Raw genomic sequence first — 19,188 nt, forward strand, 5'->3', positions numbered from 1 at the left:
TTTATGAACAAAAAAGCTCGTGTAATGTGAATAAATTGGTTTTGTGTCCACCTGCTACTATTCAAAGAGAGATACGTGGTGGAGCCCGTGCGAAAGAGAATATGTTAATGGGTGATAAAGCATGGTGTGAGATATATATTTTAACACTATGCAAAGAGAAGATAATAATATATGGAAAAGAGAGATAATTTTGAATATGTTGTTGGTGTTAGATAAAATAATTGTTATTGATGTTAAAGAATGATGAACTAAAAAGGAAAGTTAGATAGGTTTAAATAATACTTTATTTTCTTTACAATGAGTTATTGTATATTTTTTAACTTTTTTTTATGGAGGGAAAAATGATTATTTAAGTTAAACACACTTGTTTTGCCCTTTTTGTCAAGATGACTTATTATGGTCAAGTTGGCTCATTTATGGTCAAATTTGTGTGATTGAACAAGTACAAATAAGCGACCTATATCCTCCATTTGACCTCTAGCTCTTCCAAGCAAGAAAAAGAGACAAGTTTAGATCTATAGAAGGAGATTTATAGGTTCATATCTCATGAATCTTTGGGCAATGTGAAGAAGAAGCACTTGAGGTTTGGTTTGTGGTTTTTGTGGTTCTTGGGTTATAGTCATTTGGTGTTTCTTTGATAAGATTTTGGAGTCTATCATTGGACTAAAACTTAGTCACTCTACTAGGCTTGATCTTGGCCTAATCTTAACTCATCCTTTGCACATAATTTTGACCTATAGGTTCACTTATTACATACTTGTGTTTCGGCCTAAATCTTGTGGGAATTCAGCCCCTCTGTGACTAGAAAATTTGAACCTAAGGCAAGAGTTTTGGCCCCTCTGTATCCTATGCTAATTTGATCCCGAGGAAAGATTTTTGACCACCTATAAAAAACCTCGGTCTTGAGGCAAAGAAGGGTATTGAGGCCTAAATTTTGACCATACTTGGAGCTAACCATGGATCAATTTTGAGTTGACCTTGAATCAATTTATGACAAAATTTGAATTAGTTTCAGGATCATACCTTGAGCAGTCCTTGGATCAAAGTCTTGAGCATAATTGGATCAGTTTTTGGATCAGACTTTGAGCAAACTTGAAGAAGCTTTGGAGCAAGCTTGTTGAATCAAACTTGGAGACACTTCTTCAGCATACTTAAAGCAAAATTTTGGAGCTCTTGTTGAAGCATTATTGAGGTCATCTTTGTAGGAGACTTGAAGCAGACCTTTTGGACCTAAATTTGAAGAATGCTTAAAGAACTTTTGAAGCATCTTTGGAGCATCTTTTGGAGAATATTTTGGAGCATAATTGAAGCAACTTGGATAACATCTCTAAGTAGTGTTTTGGTAAAGTTTTTGAGGTATTTGAATTTTTTTTTATAGGCTGGATCCTAACAGGAATTGGTGTCCTCATATAGATTGGGTTGGTGCTTGGATTTTATTAAGAGGATTGGTGTCCTCATTCAAGGTTGGAGCTTCGAAGAACTAAATCTTTTGTAAAGATTGGAGCCTTGTAAGAATTGAATTTTTTGTAATGGTTGAAGCTAAAATTTGAGGATTTGTGTCCTCATCATTTGAATTATTTTAATATAAAATATTTTTATTTTGTTTTTTGTGTTCTGGTATATCTTGTGCTTTCTATTGTGAAAAAATCTTAACTGGCATAATATAACAATTGAAATAAATATTGATTCACCCCTCCTCTTAGTATTTACAACAATTGGTTTTAGAGCTAGCTTCTTCAAATTAGTCTCACTGTTGGAAGAAGGATTTTTTATTCACAATAGCAAGTAAGGAAGAAACTAAGGCTCACCTCTTTGATGGAACATTTTTTCTTTTTGGAAAACGAGGTTGAAGTTCTATTTGATGTCTTTTGGAGTGGAAGTATGGCAATCAGTTACAGACGGATATAAAATCCCATCTCCTCTACCAAAAAACACAGATGGAAAGAAAGCATATGCAGAAAATGCTAAGGCCTTGAACTCTATAACAAGTGTTTTGTCAAATTCAAACTTCACCGAGGTTATGAATTTTGAATCATTCAAAGAAATGTGGAACAAGCTTATCAACAGATGACAAGGTCAAAAAGGAAAAGCTCCAAACCTTTAGAAGGGATTTTGAGGGTCTTAACATGAATGATGAAGAATATATTGCTGCTTAATTTATCTAAGTAGATGAAGTGGTTAAATCTCTAAAAGGGTTAGGTGAAGATGTCAAGGAAAGGATAATTATCCGAAAAGTTTTAAGATCTCTTCCAGACCATTTTGATGCTAAATTTTGTGCCATATAATCTGAACTAAAAGATTTGGATAACTTATCAATGGATGAACTTCATGGAATCCTGATGGGGACACGTTAGGTTGCCCCGGTTTCCCATAACTTAGGATACTCCAACATAAACACCCACAATTATGCTTTGAACCAATTCTAGAAATTTAGAAATTAATTAATTATACGTAGTCAAAAGAGAGTCTGGATTTAGCTTCACAAGTTCCATGAGAGAGAGTCTCTCCTCTTCTAATCATTTTCCTGACCTCACCCAACTTACATTGGGTTCATTTATCAAATGGAATAATAGGCAGGCTGAAACATGCTCTCAAAACCTCATACACATCCCTAAAAACTCATTGTTATAGGCGTTTCAAAATAATTTCACAATGCAATCAAAATCCTATAGGCGCTGCAAAATATCTTCATAGCGCCCCAAAACCCTATCTTTTAGTATTCCAGGAAGCCAAAACGAATCGGTTTGGTTCCTAATCACTTCTACATGGGTTTGAGAGGGTCCTTGACACAATGAATGTTGATAAATGCAGCAAGAAATTCTCAATTTGATTTTACCTTGATTAAATTGAGAAAATTTGAATTTCCACATCAACAGACAACTTGGATGCAATTAACTGAGGTGACATGACTCTTGTCACTTAGTTAGCTTAGTAAATTCGAGTTAGAGGAGTTAGAGTTTAGTTAAGCATGTGTGATTTCCAATTCTTAGCAATCAAAGTCAGTTATCACAGGTTGTTTTCAGTTAAACTAGTTCTAACTGTTGTAAGAACTAGTAGAGGGTTAGTTGTGTAGTGGGAATTCAGTCAAACTCAGTGATCATCTAGTTAATTGATCAATCAACCCAAAATAGCTAGTGCATGCAGAGAATTTGAGTTCCACATTTGTGGTGGAGCTTCCAAGGTAGTGTAACATTAGTTGTAGACTAGTCTTAAGTGTACAGGTGTTGCATGGAGTCGAATGATAAACCTTGGGAATTATGAGATCCATTTTGGAGAAATTCCTAAATAATAGGGGCCTAATTTCTCAAGGAATTGTGTAAGGAAATAGGGGCTCAAGAAGAGGCAAAATTTGACTATGTTTGGGTCAGAGCTGCTCAATGAGAAAAGAGATATGTTATTCACTTGTAGGTTGTGCTCAGTTGAGCAAAGCAATTGTAATACATCTCTATTAATCAGATTAATGCAAGCAAGTGAGGGGTTTTTAGGAGATTGCTTTCCCCTGGAAAAAAAATATTATGTGCATGTGTGTTATTTCTTATTGCATATCTGAGATTATTGTTCTAGATTGTGATTTGATCTCCATAGAGTAGTAGAGTAGGTTTGTGTCTTGTGATTTTGATTAAAACTTCATGAGCAGTTGCAAATCTACACCATAATTTCTACAAGGGACGAGTTCATACACCTTTCTTTTCTTGGATTACAGTCTCACTCAAACTAACCATACAGAACAAATATGAAATGGCCTTAACAACATTCAAAACAGGGTCCTCTAGTTTTCTATTACAATAACACATTAATTACCAACAAAAATGTGCAGTCACTATTCCAGGCACAAACACACATTATTATACAGACTTTACAATGGGAATCCCACAAAGCTAAATGGGAAATCTCACCATACACTCCACCAATGGAAATAGTCAAAGAGGCATTAATGTAGGGTATGTTTCTACTCTAACAATGCTCAAATCACCAACACTCTCTCCTACCAAAACACAACAGGAACTCTGAAACGCGTTTTGAAACATTCCAACAAATCACAACGAATATCAGATTCTTACCAATCCTCCATTCTTTCTTCACAACATGAAGACAAGAATTATGTGTCTATCTCTCCCTCTCAACCAGGGAAGATATACTCATTCCTATAAAAGGATATACCCAAGGTCCCTCTTATCCAGGGACTTGTCCAAGCTCCCTCTTAATTAGGGATTTGTTACCAACAACAATTATCTTCTCTTTGGTGGAGATAATGGTACTTTTAGTAGTTTGTATGGCTCCTCCTTTCGATGTCATGAATTTCATATTCATAATTTAGGAACCTTCATCTTATAGGTTTTTCTTGGTAGGGAATTGACCATTCATCACTTTCCTTCAATAAACCATAAGGTTGAACCATCAGTAATGTCATCCTTCTCTTCATCGGAAAGTGATCTTCTAGTCCACATATAGATTTTATTCATATAGCTACCTCTTCCAAGTTATGTTGCTTTTAGGATATTCCATCTATTCCCATGAGTATGAGTTGTAGGTGACATCTATAACCCTCCTTCAATAGCCTTGTTTTAACCCAACCAAATGTTGTTTAAAATATCAACATGGACATCAAATCAAAGTTACCTTTTATGATGGCCTTTCATCATGACATTTGTTTTCTTGTAACATCAACATCCTGCACATTCATAAACACATCTCCAAGACATTCAATGTCAAGGGTCTCCTTCCTTTAAAGACTTTATCAGAGTCTTCATATCTTCTCCATGGATATGTCTTAGCCAATTCTTTTAGTCATCAGATGTTGATTACTTATCTTATCTTATATGACCATAGTTTCATTTCTCACGAAATCCTCTTCCTTTCTTCACATATTCTTCCCAAGAACTTCTATACATAGTTCCTTCATCTTTTCAACCACCTCATATTCCATGCGAGGACATATTGTGTTGAAAGTTCATCTTATCAATATGTGAACTGGTTTAACACATATGCCTTCATGCATATTTTTAAAGGAAAAGATCCTTATTTATTTGATCATACTTATGAGGTAGAGCATTTAACCATGCTTATCTACAACTATATGATGACATGACTTAACTTATGAAACATATACATACCTCTTTTATCCTTTTGGTCATCTAGCCTTCCTTAGGCAACTTCCTTTCCTTATTGAAAGTTCTTCAAACATTTTGACATGATGCACTCCTTTGTCACCATACCATCATCTTTCTAAACCATAGATCCAGACAAGGTGGAATGATCAACGAGACACTTTCTTCTCCCAAGTAGAGGTGAATATTATAATGAAGATTCCAATGGAGGATCTTGATTTTCCTCATCTTGCAAATGCTCCCTCCTAATGATGATGATGTATGATGAATTCTTTCTATCTTCTAACATGCTAGATGACATTATTTCAACCATATATACTACATATTCTTTCAATGAGGTTACCAAGATATATTTTTTTCCTATGATGACTGCTACATCCATGTAAACTTCTACTTCAACTATCCTTTCAAGCTTCTATAATGATGTCATGAGCTCTTGATTCAATCATATGCTTATAATGTGATGCATCCTACCATACTTACAATGCTTTCTACCATGATATCCATCTTTCACAAAAACTGAAAATAACTAAGTTAAGGAGATTATCTCAGCCATAGTAGAGATATTTGAATTCCTCCTTATTTGATTTCTTCTTCTCAGGTTCTTCCCCTTCTTCGTTGATATGTGATTCATTTCTTTCTTTCCTTTTCTTATTTTCCTTCTTGAGTTTTGGACACTCTCTCTTGAAATTTCCATATTCTTAACAACCATAGCATTGGATATTTGACATATCTATCTTCTTCCATTTATGAGGACCAAACTTCCCAAAAATTCCGTTTCTCCTAGCCATGGCAACAAATGCTTGAACTTGTTTGCTTGGTACTACATCAATTTTTGCCTTCAACCTGGTTTCTTCAATATTACACAATGACTATATTTCACTAAATGGGATGGATTCCTTCTTTCCATAGATGCTTGATACAAAGTTATCCCATTCATCATGTATTTCATTGAGCAACACAATGATCATATCTTTGTTAGACATTATTTCCCATAACTCTTGCATTTGGTATCATATTTGTGACACCCTCGTAAGATATGAGGTCGTCCCTCCTTCCTTTGATACCTTCATCTTAAATAGCTTGGTTCTAAAAGATATCACTTCTCCCACAGTGCTTACCTCCAATTTTGCTACATAAGGGATGAGAGAATCCTTAATTGATTCTATAAGGATTGTTTGAGCCCTTATCTTCCTCTTCATATATTTCATTAGAGCATGAAATTGTTCTTTTTGCGGTTCAATAATTGAACCCTTAACATGTCCAATGAATTCATTTTCTATGAGGATCAAATTTGTCCTCTTACTCCATGCAAGGAAATTTCATGACCCAACCAACTTATTGCTCTCCTTGCAAAATGGAGTCATTTTGATTGTAGATTTAGTCATAGATATAGGGATACTTAATTGTTAAGTGAAGATGCTGCTTTGATGGTGATATATTCAACTTGATGCTTTTCTTGATTTTGACACTAGTTGATTATGATAGCTTTGTTGAAGATGACAATACTTCTTCTAGAGATGTCCTTATTAAAATATGCTTGTGATGTGATCCTTTCTTCAAAGGGATGGAGATCACCTTGATTCTTTTGATGATGATGGAAATGCTTCTTCTTTGATATAGAGACTTCAAGATGTTTCAATGTGTATTCCTTATTTATTTGAGATGAGGAGGGTCCTTGAGATCTTATTCTCCTTGAGATGATGATTGTATAATGTGCAAGCTTCCCAAGGATGCTTCAAGTGCAGAACCCTTCTTTGGATGAGCTAGGGTTTTGAGGTCTTTTATGATATTCCTTACTTCCTTCCTTGATACTCCTTAGATTGTTCGACCCTTACAAATCCATTCTTGATGGTTTTATATCATATTTAATGCCTTGAAATTTCTTGATATTCCTTTTGATGGTCCTTTCAAGATGCCTTTCCTTGTCTTGTCACCTTAGCTCTGAAACCATGTTGATAAATCTAGGGGAAACTAGATTAGGCGATTTATCTTACCTTGATAACTGCTTGTGATGTTTTTACTTAACTTGATTAGTTTCTCCTTTCACTTAATTATAATTAGTGTTCTTATCATCAAACGACTACCAAAAACATAAAGAATAGTGAGACAAGAGGACATAAGATATAGACGATCATCCAGGGCCAAAACCTCTCCACTTGAGAGGAAAACCCATAAGAACTCGAATTCCAAGACCTATGACCCTTGACCAAAAACCCCTCCAAGACAAAGTCAAATCACTCCTTTAATCAACTCTTCTTCCACAAAGTCAACGATGGTAAAATTTGTTGAAACACTTCAGATTTTAACTTCTTTCACAAGTCTGCAATTCTTTGCATGAAATCTACACAATTCCACACATGTGGATAGTTTGGAGTAGATTTGAGAGCCTTCTCTTATTTTCTTGGATAAGACCTTCCTTCTTGGGAAATAGACTTGCAAAGAGAGTCTTATTAGCACCGAAAATTCATCTTCCTCTACAATTCTTCCATACTACAACAAAAGTGACGCCCTAGATCTCACATGTGTGAAGAGATTCAACCCAAAACAGATCAATTTTTTTTTCGATTTATTTAATCCTTTAGATATACCTCTCTTTGCTCTTCTTTAGGTCTTCTTCTTGCTCTTGATCAAACTAATTGAGAGTTACTTCGATGATCATTGAAAATGATGTCAATTCCTTTATATAGGTTTCTTGTCACATCTTATAGGATGAATTTTCATTGTCCCTAGCAAACTTGTCACTTGATAAGGCCGACTTGTTGTTTGCACATTTGACAAGGTCTTGGAGGGTCTTTGACTCTATTTTTTACTCAACTAAATTTTCCTTTATAATATGTAGCATGACCTATAGGGTCTTCCATACATCACAATGACTCATTTGACTTGTAGACTCAATGAAAAGCCCTAGAAGCACTTAATGGGTGCTTGACCTATAAAAATAAATTTTCCTTGAGCATGAAACCCATGCCTAAAGAATGAAAATAATAAATTTATTTATTTATTTATTTTTCTCTTTACAACAAATACATAAAATCATGATTATATATGTCATTAGGAAGATTGAACCTAGTTACATAATTCAATAGCTCATGAGGTCCTCCATTCATTGAAAAAACCTAAAAAGGTAGGAATGTTAATTAAGCTTAACATGTCCAAGGGCTTTGAAAAAATTAGTTCAGATTATCTTTTTAGTGTTCTCACAGCCTTTACATTCTCAAGCATTTGGATTAATGGGCATGAGTTTTGGTTGCAACCCCTTCTTCACATTGATGTTGAATGGATATCCTTCCTCCACATTCAAGTATTCACATGGAATTCAACATGGTGACCCTATCTCACCACTCTTGTTTATTCTTGTCCTAGAATGATTGGGATGCACAATAAATGACATTAACACAGGGAAATTTAAAATGATTTAGACTCTACGATGATTATCTTCCCATCTCCCATCAGTAGTTTGTTGATGATGTTATGCTAATGGGAGTTCCTATAGTAAAAGAAGCTAAAGATTTAAAAGACATCTTGGAGGACTTCATGAAGGCATTAAATACATCCATTAAGACAAACAAATCTCAAATTTATTTCTTTAATACTAACATAACATTGCAGGGGTACCTAGCACAATTCTCTCTTTGCTAAATATTTGGGGAAACCGTTGGTAGAAAACTCCATTAAAACTATTCATTTGAAGGAATTAGTCTATAAAATATCTAAAAAAATAAATTGTTGGTGTTGGTAATGCCCAAAGGAAACCTCAATTCCAACAAGATTGTCTATGGATCCTTTCTTTAGGGAGGGGATATGGGAGAAAGAAGATGAGCCCTTGTAGCTTGGGATAAATTATTTTGTCTTAAAATGGAAGGAGGTCTTTGTATTCATGGTCCAAAAATTGTAAATAACATTTTGGGGGGAAATTTATGGTGGAGCTCGATCTAAGATGGCCAGGATTTATGGAGGCAACTTTACTACAGTAAATATAGTCCCTCTCAATCATGGTAGTAGAAATTAAAAGCTCAAAATGCTATTCAAGAATATTCAATATGGAATTTGGCCAACACTAATAAATTCATTGTAAATCAACATTTCTTCCAAGAAGTCTGAGAGGGAAAGGATGCCTTATTTTGGACGGACTCATGGCAACAATATTCAAAGCTTCATGGTAGGGTAGAATTTCTTGCTATAGAAGAGCTTATGAAATCTAGAGATATCTTGATAATAGAAGATTATCCGCATCAAAAAATAGGTTTTAGAAAATAAAACAGGAATAGGAATGGCATCATAGAAATGATTGAATGCTGGATATTCTCTATGATAAATAATTCTATTGTATATCAAGCTAAGCACTCATTTCGGGGTTTTTTCTATGTAACATATGGAAAGAGAGGGGCAATTTCATCTTTAATAACCAATATTCAGAAGGGGAGGTAATATGGGCAAAGGAATTGTAGAGTGTCTATGAAACAATACTACTACACCCTTGTTCATCATCAAACTAGGAAGCTAAAGGTTTGGATGCCACAATTTTGCATAATCTCAATTTACTTCCATCTCCTTCTATCAATTCCTTGTCTACAAGAAGCCCATCCTATAGTCCTATAGCCTCTTGGATCCCTCCTCCCCATAGGTTCCTTAAAATTAATTTTGATGGGGCATATAAAGGTAATCGAGTTTCTATTGGTCTTGGACAAATATCTAGCGACAACCATGGGAATCTAATGTTTCTATTTTCAAATAGTATGAAACAATCAAGTAACAACATGGCCGAATTTTCATCTCTAGAGACTGGCCTTGCTATTGAATCATCCCAAAGCTTCTTCAGGTTTATTATGGAGGGTGATTCTCAGCTATTCATCTCAAGAGTAAAGAAATTGATCAACAGAGCTTCTCTAGAAAAAAAATTCCATAGTTGGACATTGGAAAAATATATCACACATATTAACCATCTGATCTATATGATTCCAGTCATTATTCCCTCTCACGTCAAGAGAATAGGTAATAATGTAGCGAACCTTTTGATCAGCTTGGGATGCAATGACATTCATATTCATTTTTTGGCAAGCTAGAACAGTCACTTATGGGAGGACTGAAGACCGAGACTTATCAAGATGATAAAAAAAAAGATCAAGAAACCATGTTGGAATTGGAAGAAATGAAAGACTAGCTAGCATTGAGGAGCATCTCTTCAACAAACCAAATCATGTGTCTCAAGTCAATCCATCTTTCCATGTTTTCTTGATGGTTTCACTTGGAATTTACTAGTATTGAGGCATAATGTATTACATAATAAAATCTTGGTAAGTAAATATTTTATATGTATTAGGTTAATATATGAACATTAGGATTAAAAACATTAACTTGTATTTTTTTTTTATCTAGTTTCGAAGCTAACAAACCATAACAAAAAAATAATGATATTATTTAATTTGATATCAATTTAATAGACAAAAAAACTTATTTAGAAAAATAATAACTTTAATAATTTAAAATTATGAAATTGAATAAAAAATTAAATTTAAATTAATAGTAACAAATCATACCATATTTGCATTTTGCAATTTCCTGTTGCGTCCTACCTATTTTTGTTTTATTATTCTGATATTCATGCATCATACATATCTCTCTATTTCAGTTTCCTCATTTCCTATATAACACATTATACACCTGATAAGTGTTTTATTAACAGTGACCACAATTGTAACCAATTTCAACTTCTCTCAACACAACTACCACCTCTATAGATATTCTTTGAACAAATAATTTAAACAAAAAAAAGGTATGGACATTCTCTAAACAAATAATTGAATAACAAAAAATATGGACATTCTCTAACCAAATAATTGAATAACAAAAAATATGGACATTCTCTAAACAAATAATTTAAATTAAAAAAGGGTGAATCAAAACTTTTTAGGTGCAAACCTCAATTAGAGTACAAATAAATTTAATCCCTCTCAACACTTGGTAGATCCAGAGTTAAGATGGATCTTGGATGGTTTAATTATTAAATATAATTAATTATTATTATTATTATTTTAAATTTTATTTTTTATGTCATTTGACCTAGTCAAAATGTTTAATAGTGAAGGACAATACATTGCAACATCTCTTTCATATTGAGCTCAAGAGCGCCTCTCAACATAATAAAAGATGTCTTATCCAATATTTTACAATTCTACTTAAAAACATTTATAAATGTTAATGGAATGTGATATATAATAATGATGATGATGATGATGATGATGATGATGACCAAGGAGGCATGAGTGGGGGTTAGGGAGATCAACCAACAACTAGGATGAATATTTATCTCTGTGGCAAGGATTAGATCTAGCAATTTCTAGGGAAATTTTGAACTTATTGGTTTTTGAAGATTCAATGACAAGACAGTGGGTGAGCAAGCTTAAAGAGAAACCTAAATATATCCAAGTTACCATTCTTCATAGAATAAATCTCCAAATAACAAAGTTTGAAAGCGTCAAAATTATTTCATGTTAGAATAAAGATTAACTCAGTGGCAGATTCTTTAACAAACAGGGGTGCCACCTTGGATCAAGGAAGGTTGTTTTGGGGCATTAGAAGTTTAGTTTATAAACCATTACCATGACAAGAACATTTTTATCTCAGATTTCAGAGGTAACATTTGGAATTAAATTTTGAATCAAAGGATGGAACGCACTTTATCCCACTTTCAAAGCTTTCTATGACCATTTGTTTTTTCTCCTATCATCTGTAATGTTTGAGTGACTCATATCTCATGTAGAGATAATATATTTGCATCTAAGAAATGGGAAACTCGATTGCATTCCCAAGAGTCTATGGAGAAAGAATCAAATTACAAATTAAATATTAAGCTGTTGGATTTTTCTATCTGGAAAATGCATGGAAAACAATACAATATTAAAAGGGTAGAGAGGAGTGAAGATCCAGGGAAGGATGAATCACATGGATATAAGAAGAGGAGGTATTGTTGCCATTTTAGGGTTCTTGTCTGGTCCACAGTTAGCTAAGGAGAATTGAAAGTCCACGATATGATTTTCCCCATGGAAATCCATATTAGTGTTGAGAATGAGGAACACAATTTCCACATAGTTCAGTTGATAGTGTCCATGGATTTTATTATAAACTTGATTTCCAGGCAAGGAGAAATGATGCTAATAGATTGTGAGCCCAATTTGATTTGCTAAACTATAAACTTGGTCTAGTGGAGATGAAGTTGGAAAGGATGCAGGTGGTGACTGATTTGTTGAACTTAAAGATGGGCAATATGAACCAACTATTAGAATCAAAAGAAACCAGGGAAAACAATGAAGAAGATGAAGATCTTGAGGCGCAGCAGGAGGCGACTTTGGATTTGTAAGTGGTGAAAAATAGTGAGGTGTCTTCTTCTTCTCTTCCAAGGATTGAAAAACAATGAAATGAAGACACTTCAATTCTTGGGGTACACTCTAAAGATCAATCTTGCTTGTTAGTTTACTTATGTTTTGCAAATATGTAGTATTTTAGCAGTGTATTGGAGGTTATATAAGGATAATTTGTTTATATCTGTTGCATGTAGATATATGAGCACAAGAATTAGCATTTTTTGGATGATCTCCTTGAATGCAGTAGAAGAATACAATGTTAAATATGTAAAACATTTTGGCATTCAAACTAGACTGGATTAATATTAAATATTGTTATAGCTACTACAACAACACCCAAAAATTTTGGGCATATCCGAAAACTTCAAGTTCCCCTTTCCTTGCTTAAGGTCATAAGATTTATGGTCATGTTTTGAATTCGTCAATCTCCTCTTGACACATTCTATCAAACCCTATCGATGATCACACTTACATGGTGCATGTTATTTTGTCTTCTTAACATACCTCAAGACTTGATCACACTGATGCATTAGGGTTTTGGAGTTTATTGCCTTAATAATGTATTAAGAGTCTCACACGACCTCAAGTATTAATCTTTTTGCAATATGCATTGTAGTGGAGTAATGGTATCTTGTGTCAATGGTCATGTCTCCACCCTACCTGCATTAAGGTTTGTGAAGCACTACTTTATTCATGCATTTTGAAACCCTAGCTCATCGTGATTATGAATATGACCCTTATTCATGTTGTCACCTAGCTATCATCCTCTATGGTGCATCCTTCGGTTTAGTTTCATGAGCACATTTTAGCATTTTTTACATAGTTTGTTAATGACACTTGAATGATTAAGTTGATCCATGTGCTCCAATATTAAATTGGTTAAGGGTAACCTTCACCAATGCTTTCAATATTGATTGTTCAATCTCTATAAATTTCGCTACTCGTGGTTCTATAAAGCAACCCTCCAAGTCACCCTCATTATGTTAGAAGTTGGGGAAATACTCATATCAGATTTGCCTAAATTAACTTATCCATTTTTTAATCTCTTAAGACCCTACTGTTTAAGTTTGCTAAGCCTACATTTTATTACACAATCTTACTAACATTAGTTATGATTGTGCTATCCAAGGCAAGCTAAAACAACACACATAAAGTTCTCATTTGAGCACAGTTAAAAGGTCATAAGGTTTTTGATCATATTTTGGATTGGTCAAACTCCCCATAACCCAATCGCTATCCAACCCTATCGATGTTTATACCTTCATGCTATCACATTGCTTATATACCCTTGGTTCATCTCGATTCCCAGCCTACAAAGCGCATTAGGGTTTTTGGTAACTTTTATTTCTTTCAAACCCCTATGCTATGATGATTGCATTCAACACCATTTTTGAGATTAAGTTGATAACGAGGTTCCACTTATATATGCAAGCTAATTTTCATAAGATTTTATGTCATGGCTTATATTCTTCTCTTAAAGAAACATCTGGCATATTTTAAGTATTCACATTGGTAACATGAAGGTCCTACGAAACTCACGTAGACCAAATTTTTAATCACCATATTCATTATATTTAAGGCTTTATGATTGAAAAGCATGTAAATTCATTTTTTTATTTATTTCCCCGTGACCCTACCAACCTAGGTTTTATTTTGGCACGTAGGGAAAATGAGGGGAACACATCGGACAACACCGACCCAAAGTGTTGAAGCCATTGATAATGGAAAACACAACAAAGAATAATAAAAAAAGGGTGCATATTCCCATATGTGCAAAGGCATGTGGAGAGATTTATATTAAGCGGTGAAAATGTAGTTAAAGCCTAAAGGCAAATTATGCATGCTTCTCGTACCACCAGATTTTGGAACCTCACCAACTAGATGTTGTGTGCATGAAATAAATTATTAACTTAATTTCAGGGTGTCAATAGTGCAAGAGTTGGGAAAATGTGGTTATAATGTATGAATGTGTTGGAAAATGCACACAAAAGCAGGGCTACCAATTTTATAAAGGTTATATTTAAATGGTATCATAAAGGGTTGCTATGGAGTTAAAATGGAAAGCTAGGTTTTACAAAGTGCTATCAGAGCTTTGAAGGCTCATACACACTGTGCAATGACGCCAAGGAGGCTAGATGATTTCTAAGAGTATAGTTTCCAATCATTTTCCACAAGGTTCCTAGATGATGTGTGTATGGCATTTATGTGTAGTTCAATGGGAGAAATGATCTATTAAGGATAAGTTGGGTAGGTTGGAGTTTAATGGAGGTTGTGATCATGTGGATCTATAAACAACAAATAATTTGTGATTATTTACATTGAATGCTTTTTACTCGCTTACCAGTATTCGAACCCTAAAATTTAAATAGTTGCCCACGTGTTTCTACGAGTGTATTTCTTGTTTGCGTCTAAACTTTGCGTGGTGTCCTAACCTTATTCACCTTTTTTAAGTTATGGTGATTTGTGTCTTTCATGTTTACATGAAAAAACGTTACGGTGATTTGTGTCTTTCATGTTTACATGAAAAACCTTTGCATGGTGTCCAAAACCTATTCACATTACGGTGATTTGTGTCTTTCATGTTTACATGAAAAACCTTTGCATGGTGTCCAAAACCTATTCACATTAGTAAACATTTATGGTGATTTTGTTATTAGTTGTATTATTAAATATTTTTTTAGCAGAAAGCTAAATTTCAACCGTGAGAATTAAATTCCTGTAAACCCGGTGTCTTTTTTGTTTGTATCACTATCATAAACCTCTTTATTTGCATGGTGGTGTCTAAACTTTGCGTGGTGTCCTAACCTTATTCACATTTTTTAAGTTGTGGTGATTTGTGTCTTTCATGTTTGCATGAAAAACCTGAGCATGGTGTCCAAAACCTATTCACATTAGTAAGCATTTAAGTTACGGTGATTTGTTATTAGTTGTATTATTAAAAATATTTTTAAGTTACGGTGATTTGTTATTAGTTGTATCATTAAAAATATTTTTTTAGCAGTTTAGAATTAAATTCTTGTAAACTCGTTGCTACACGTGTCTTTTTTGTGTATCACTATCATAAACGTTCGTGATCAATTTTATCCAAAATATAATAAAAAAAATTAAGAATCATAAATTTAAATTATTTGATTTACAAAATTTCAATGCATCAAATTTGTTAAGATATTAAATATATTTATACATTCAAAAATGTTACTATTACTTAAACTACCCAATCTACTCACCAATTAAATTACAATAATTTATGATTATTTATATTGAATGCTTTTTACCCACTTACTGGTATTCGAACCCTAAAATTTATTTCTACGAGTGTATTTCTTGTTTGCGTCTAAACTTTGCGTGGTGTCTTAACCTTATTCACCTTTTTTAAGTTACAGTGATTTGTGTCTTTCATGTTTGCATGAAAAAGCTTTGCATGGTGTCCAAAACCTATTCACATTAGTAAGCATTTAAGTTACGGTGATTTGTTATTAGTTGTATTATTAAAAATATTTTTAAGTTATGGTGATTTGTTATTAGTTGTATTATTAAAAATATTTTTTTTCGCAGTTTAGCTAAATTCCAACCGTGAGAATTAAATTCTTGTAAACCCGTTGCTACACGTGTCTTTTTTGTTTGTATCACTATCATAAACCTCTTCATTTGCATGGTGTCTTAAACTTATCCTCATTGGTCAACCATTTCCATTTAAGTTAAATAAATATAAATTAGCAGCCGAGTCTCATTAACGCGTTGAAAGTTGCTATCGATGTAGGCTTAGTTGCAGTTTTTGGAGTAACAACAAAATAAACAAAAAAAAAAAATAATAGTATCTCTATAATCACAAAGATAAAACCAAAGTATTAGGGTTTGTTTTAAAAAAAGGAAGATATTTTTTTGTTATTCATAGGGAACAAAAAAAAAGTACAACTTAGCATAAACTAGATTGTAATTTCTAGTTTTATTAAGCGATTGTTTATATAAGCAACAAAAAACAACATTAGGTTGGCTAGATACTTCAAATTATAATTTATAGAGAAAAACAATCTAAAAGGCATTCGATGTATGGCCCATAATGATTACATAATGTCAAAAAAAAATTGTTAGTGTAAAAAACAAAAAAAATGGTGGTAAACAATGGACATCATAAACAGGGGTGCCACCTTGGATCAAGGAAGGTTGTTTTTGGGCATTGGAAGTTTAGTTTATAAACCATTACCATGACAAGAACACTTTTATCTCAGATTTCAGAGTTAACATTTGGAATTAAATGTTGAATCAAAGGATGGGACACACATTATCCCATTGTCAAAGCTTTCTATGACTATTTTTTTTTTCTCCTAGCATCCATAATGTTTGAGCGACTCATATCTCATGTAGAGGTCTGGATCCATGAACTTATTTGGAAAGGCCATGTACTCCAAGGATTGTCAGTGGACATATGTATGATGAGCCTTTCCATTAATATATTTGAGTGGATGCTAAGATATAATATATTTGCATCTAAGACATGGGAAACTCTATTGCATTCCCAAGAGTTTATGGAGAAGGAATCAAATTACAAATTAAACATTAAGCTGTTGGATTTTTCTATGTGGTAATTGCATGGAAAACAATACAATATTGAAATCGCAGAGAGGAAGGAAGATTTAGGGAAGGCTGAATCGCATGGATATAAGAAGAGGAGGTATATTGTTTCCATTTTAGGGTTTCTTGTCTAGTCCATAGTTAGCTAGGGAGAAATGAAGGTTCACGACATGATTTTCCCCATGGAAATCCATATTAGAGTTGAGAATGAGGAACATAATTTCCACTTAGCCCAATTGACAGTGTCCATGGATTTTATTATAAACTTGATTTCCAGGCAAGGAAAAATGATGTTAATAGAGTCATGAGCCCAATTTTATTTGCTAAACCAGAAACTTAGTCTAGTGGAGACGAAGTTGGAAAGGATGTAGGGGGTGACTCATTTGTTGAACTTAAAGATGGGCAATATGAACCAACTATTAGAATCAAAAGAAACCAAGGAAAATAATGAAGAAGCTGCAGATCTTGAGGCACAGTAGGAGGCGAATTTAGATTTGCAGGTGGTGAAAACTGGCGAGGCATCTTCTTCTTCTCTTCCACGGATTGAAAAACAATGAAATGAAGACACTTCAATTCTTAGGGTACACTTTGAAGATCAATCTTGCTTGTTAGTTTACTTATGTTTTGAAAATATGTAGTATTTTTTGCAGTGTATTGGAGGTTATATAAGGATAATTTATTTAGATCAGTTGCATTTAGATAGATGAGCATAAGAATTAGTATTTTTTGGATGATCTCCTTGAATGCAGTAGAAGAATAAAATGTTAAATATGTAAAATGTTTTGGAATTCAAACCAGACTACATTAATAGAAAATCTTGTTATAGCTGCTATAACAACACCCAAAATTCTTGGGCATACCCGAAAATTTCAGGTCCCCCTTTGCTTGCTTAAGGCCATAAGATTTATGGTCATGTTTTGAATTCGTCAATCTCCCCATGACCCATTCTATCAAACCCTATTGATGCTCACATTTACATGGTGCATGTTATTTGGTCTTGTTATCATACCTCAGGACTTGATCACACTGATGCATTAGGGTTTTGGAGTTTATTGCCTTAATAATGTATTAAGAGTCTCACACGATCTCAAGTATTAATATTTCTGCAATATGAATTGTAGTGGAGTAATGGTATTTTATGTCAATGATCATGTTTCCACCCTACCTGCATTAGGGTTTGTAAAGCACTACTTTATTCATGCATTTTGAAACCCTAACTCATAGTGATTATGAATATGACCCTTATTCATGTTGTCACCTAACTATCATCCTCTATGCCGCATCCTTCGGTTTAGTTTCATGAGCACATTTTAGCATTTTATACATAGTTTTTTAATAATACTTGAATGATTAAGTTGATCCATGTGCTCTAATGTTAAATTGGTTAAGGGTAATCTTCACCAATGGTTTGAATATTGATTGTTCAATCTTTATAAATTGCGCTGCTCGTGGTTCCATTTTTTAATCCCTTAAGACCTTAATGTTTAAGTTTGTTAAGCCTACATTCTATTGCACAATCTTACTAACATTGGTTATAATTGTGCTATACAGGGCAAGCTAAAGCAACACACATAAGGTTCTCATTTGAGCACAATTAAAAGGTCATAAGGGTTTTGATCATATTTTGGATTGGTCAATCTCCCCATGACCCAATCCCTATGCAACCCTATTGATGTTTATACCTTCATGCTATCATAGTGCTTATATACCCTTGGTTCATCTTGGTTCCCATCCTAGAAAGTGCATTAGGGTTTTTGGTAACTTTTGTTTCTTTCAAAACCCTATGCTATGATGATTGCATTCAACGCCATTTTCTAGATTAAGTGATTAAGTTGATAATGAGGTGTTAAAAACTGAAGAATCAACTTTATTGATAAAATGGGCAGCTCACAGGTGAGGATCTCCACCTAGAGACTGCCTTTGGCAGAAAACTCTACATACTTCATCTTACAATTAAAAAAAATATAGTTTTCACACATGTAGGGAAGTTAGAACAACTGCCTAAGAAATAGGAACTAATTCCTAATCTAAGGTTGTAGTGAACTGAATCTCTCCAAATTTACATATTCTCCATTATCTTCAACACCCCCCCTTAATGGAGAAAGGGGTTCACAAGTATTCCTAACATTTCCATAAACAATTCA

This window comes from Pinus tabuliformis, chromosome 7 (assembly GCF_031772625.1).
Source record: "Pinus tabuliformis cultivar Carrire ecotype Pingquan chromosome 7, CPIR1, whole genome shotgun sequence".
Lineage (NCBI taxonomy): Eukaryota > Viridiplantae > Streptophyta > Pinopsida > Pinales > Pinaceae > Pinus > Pinus tabuliformis.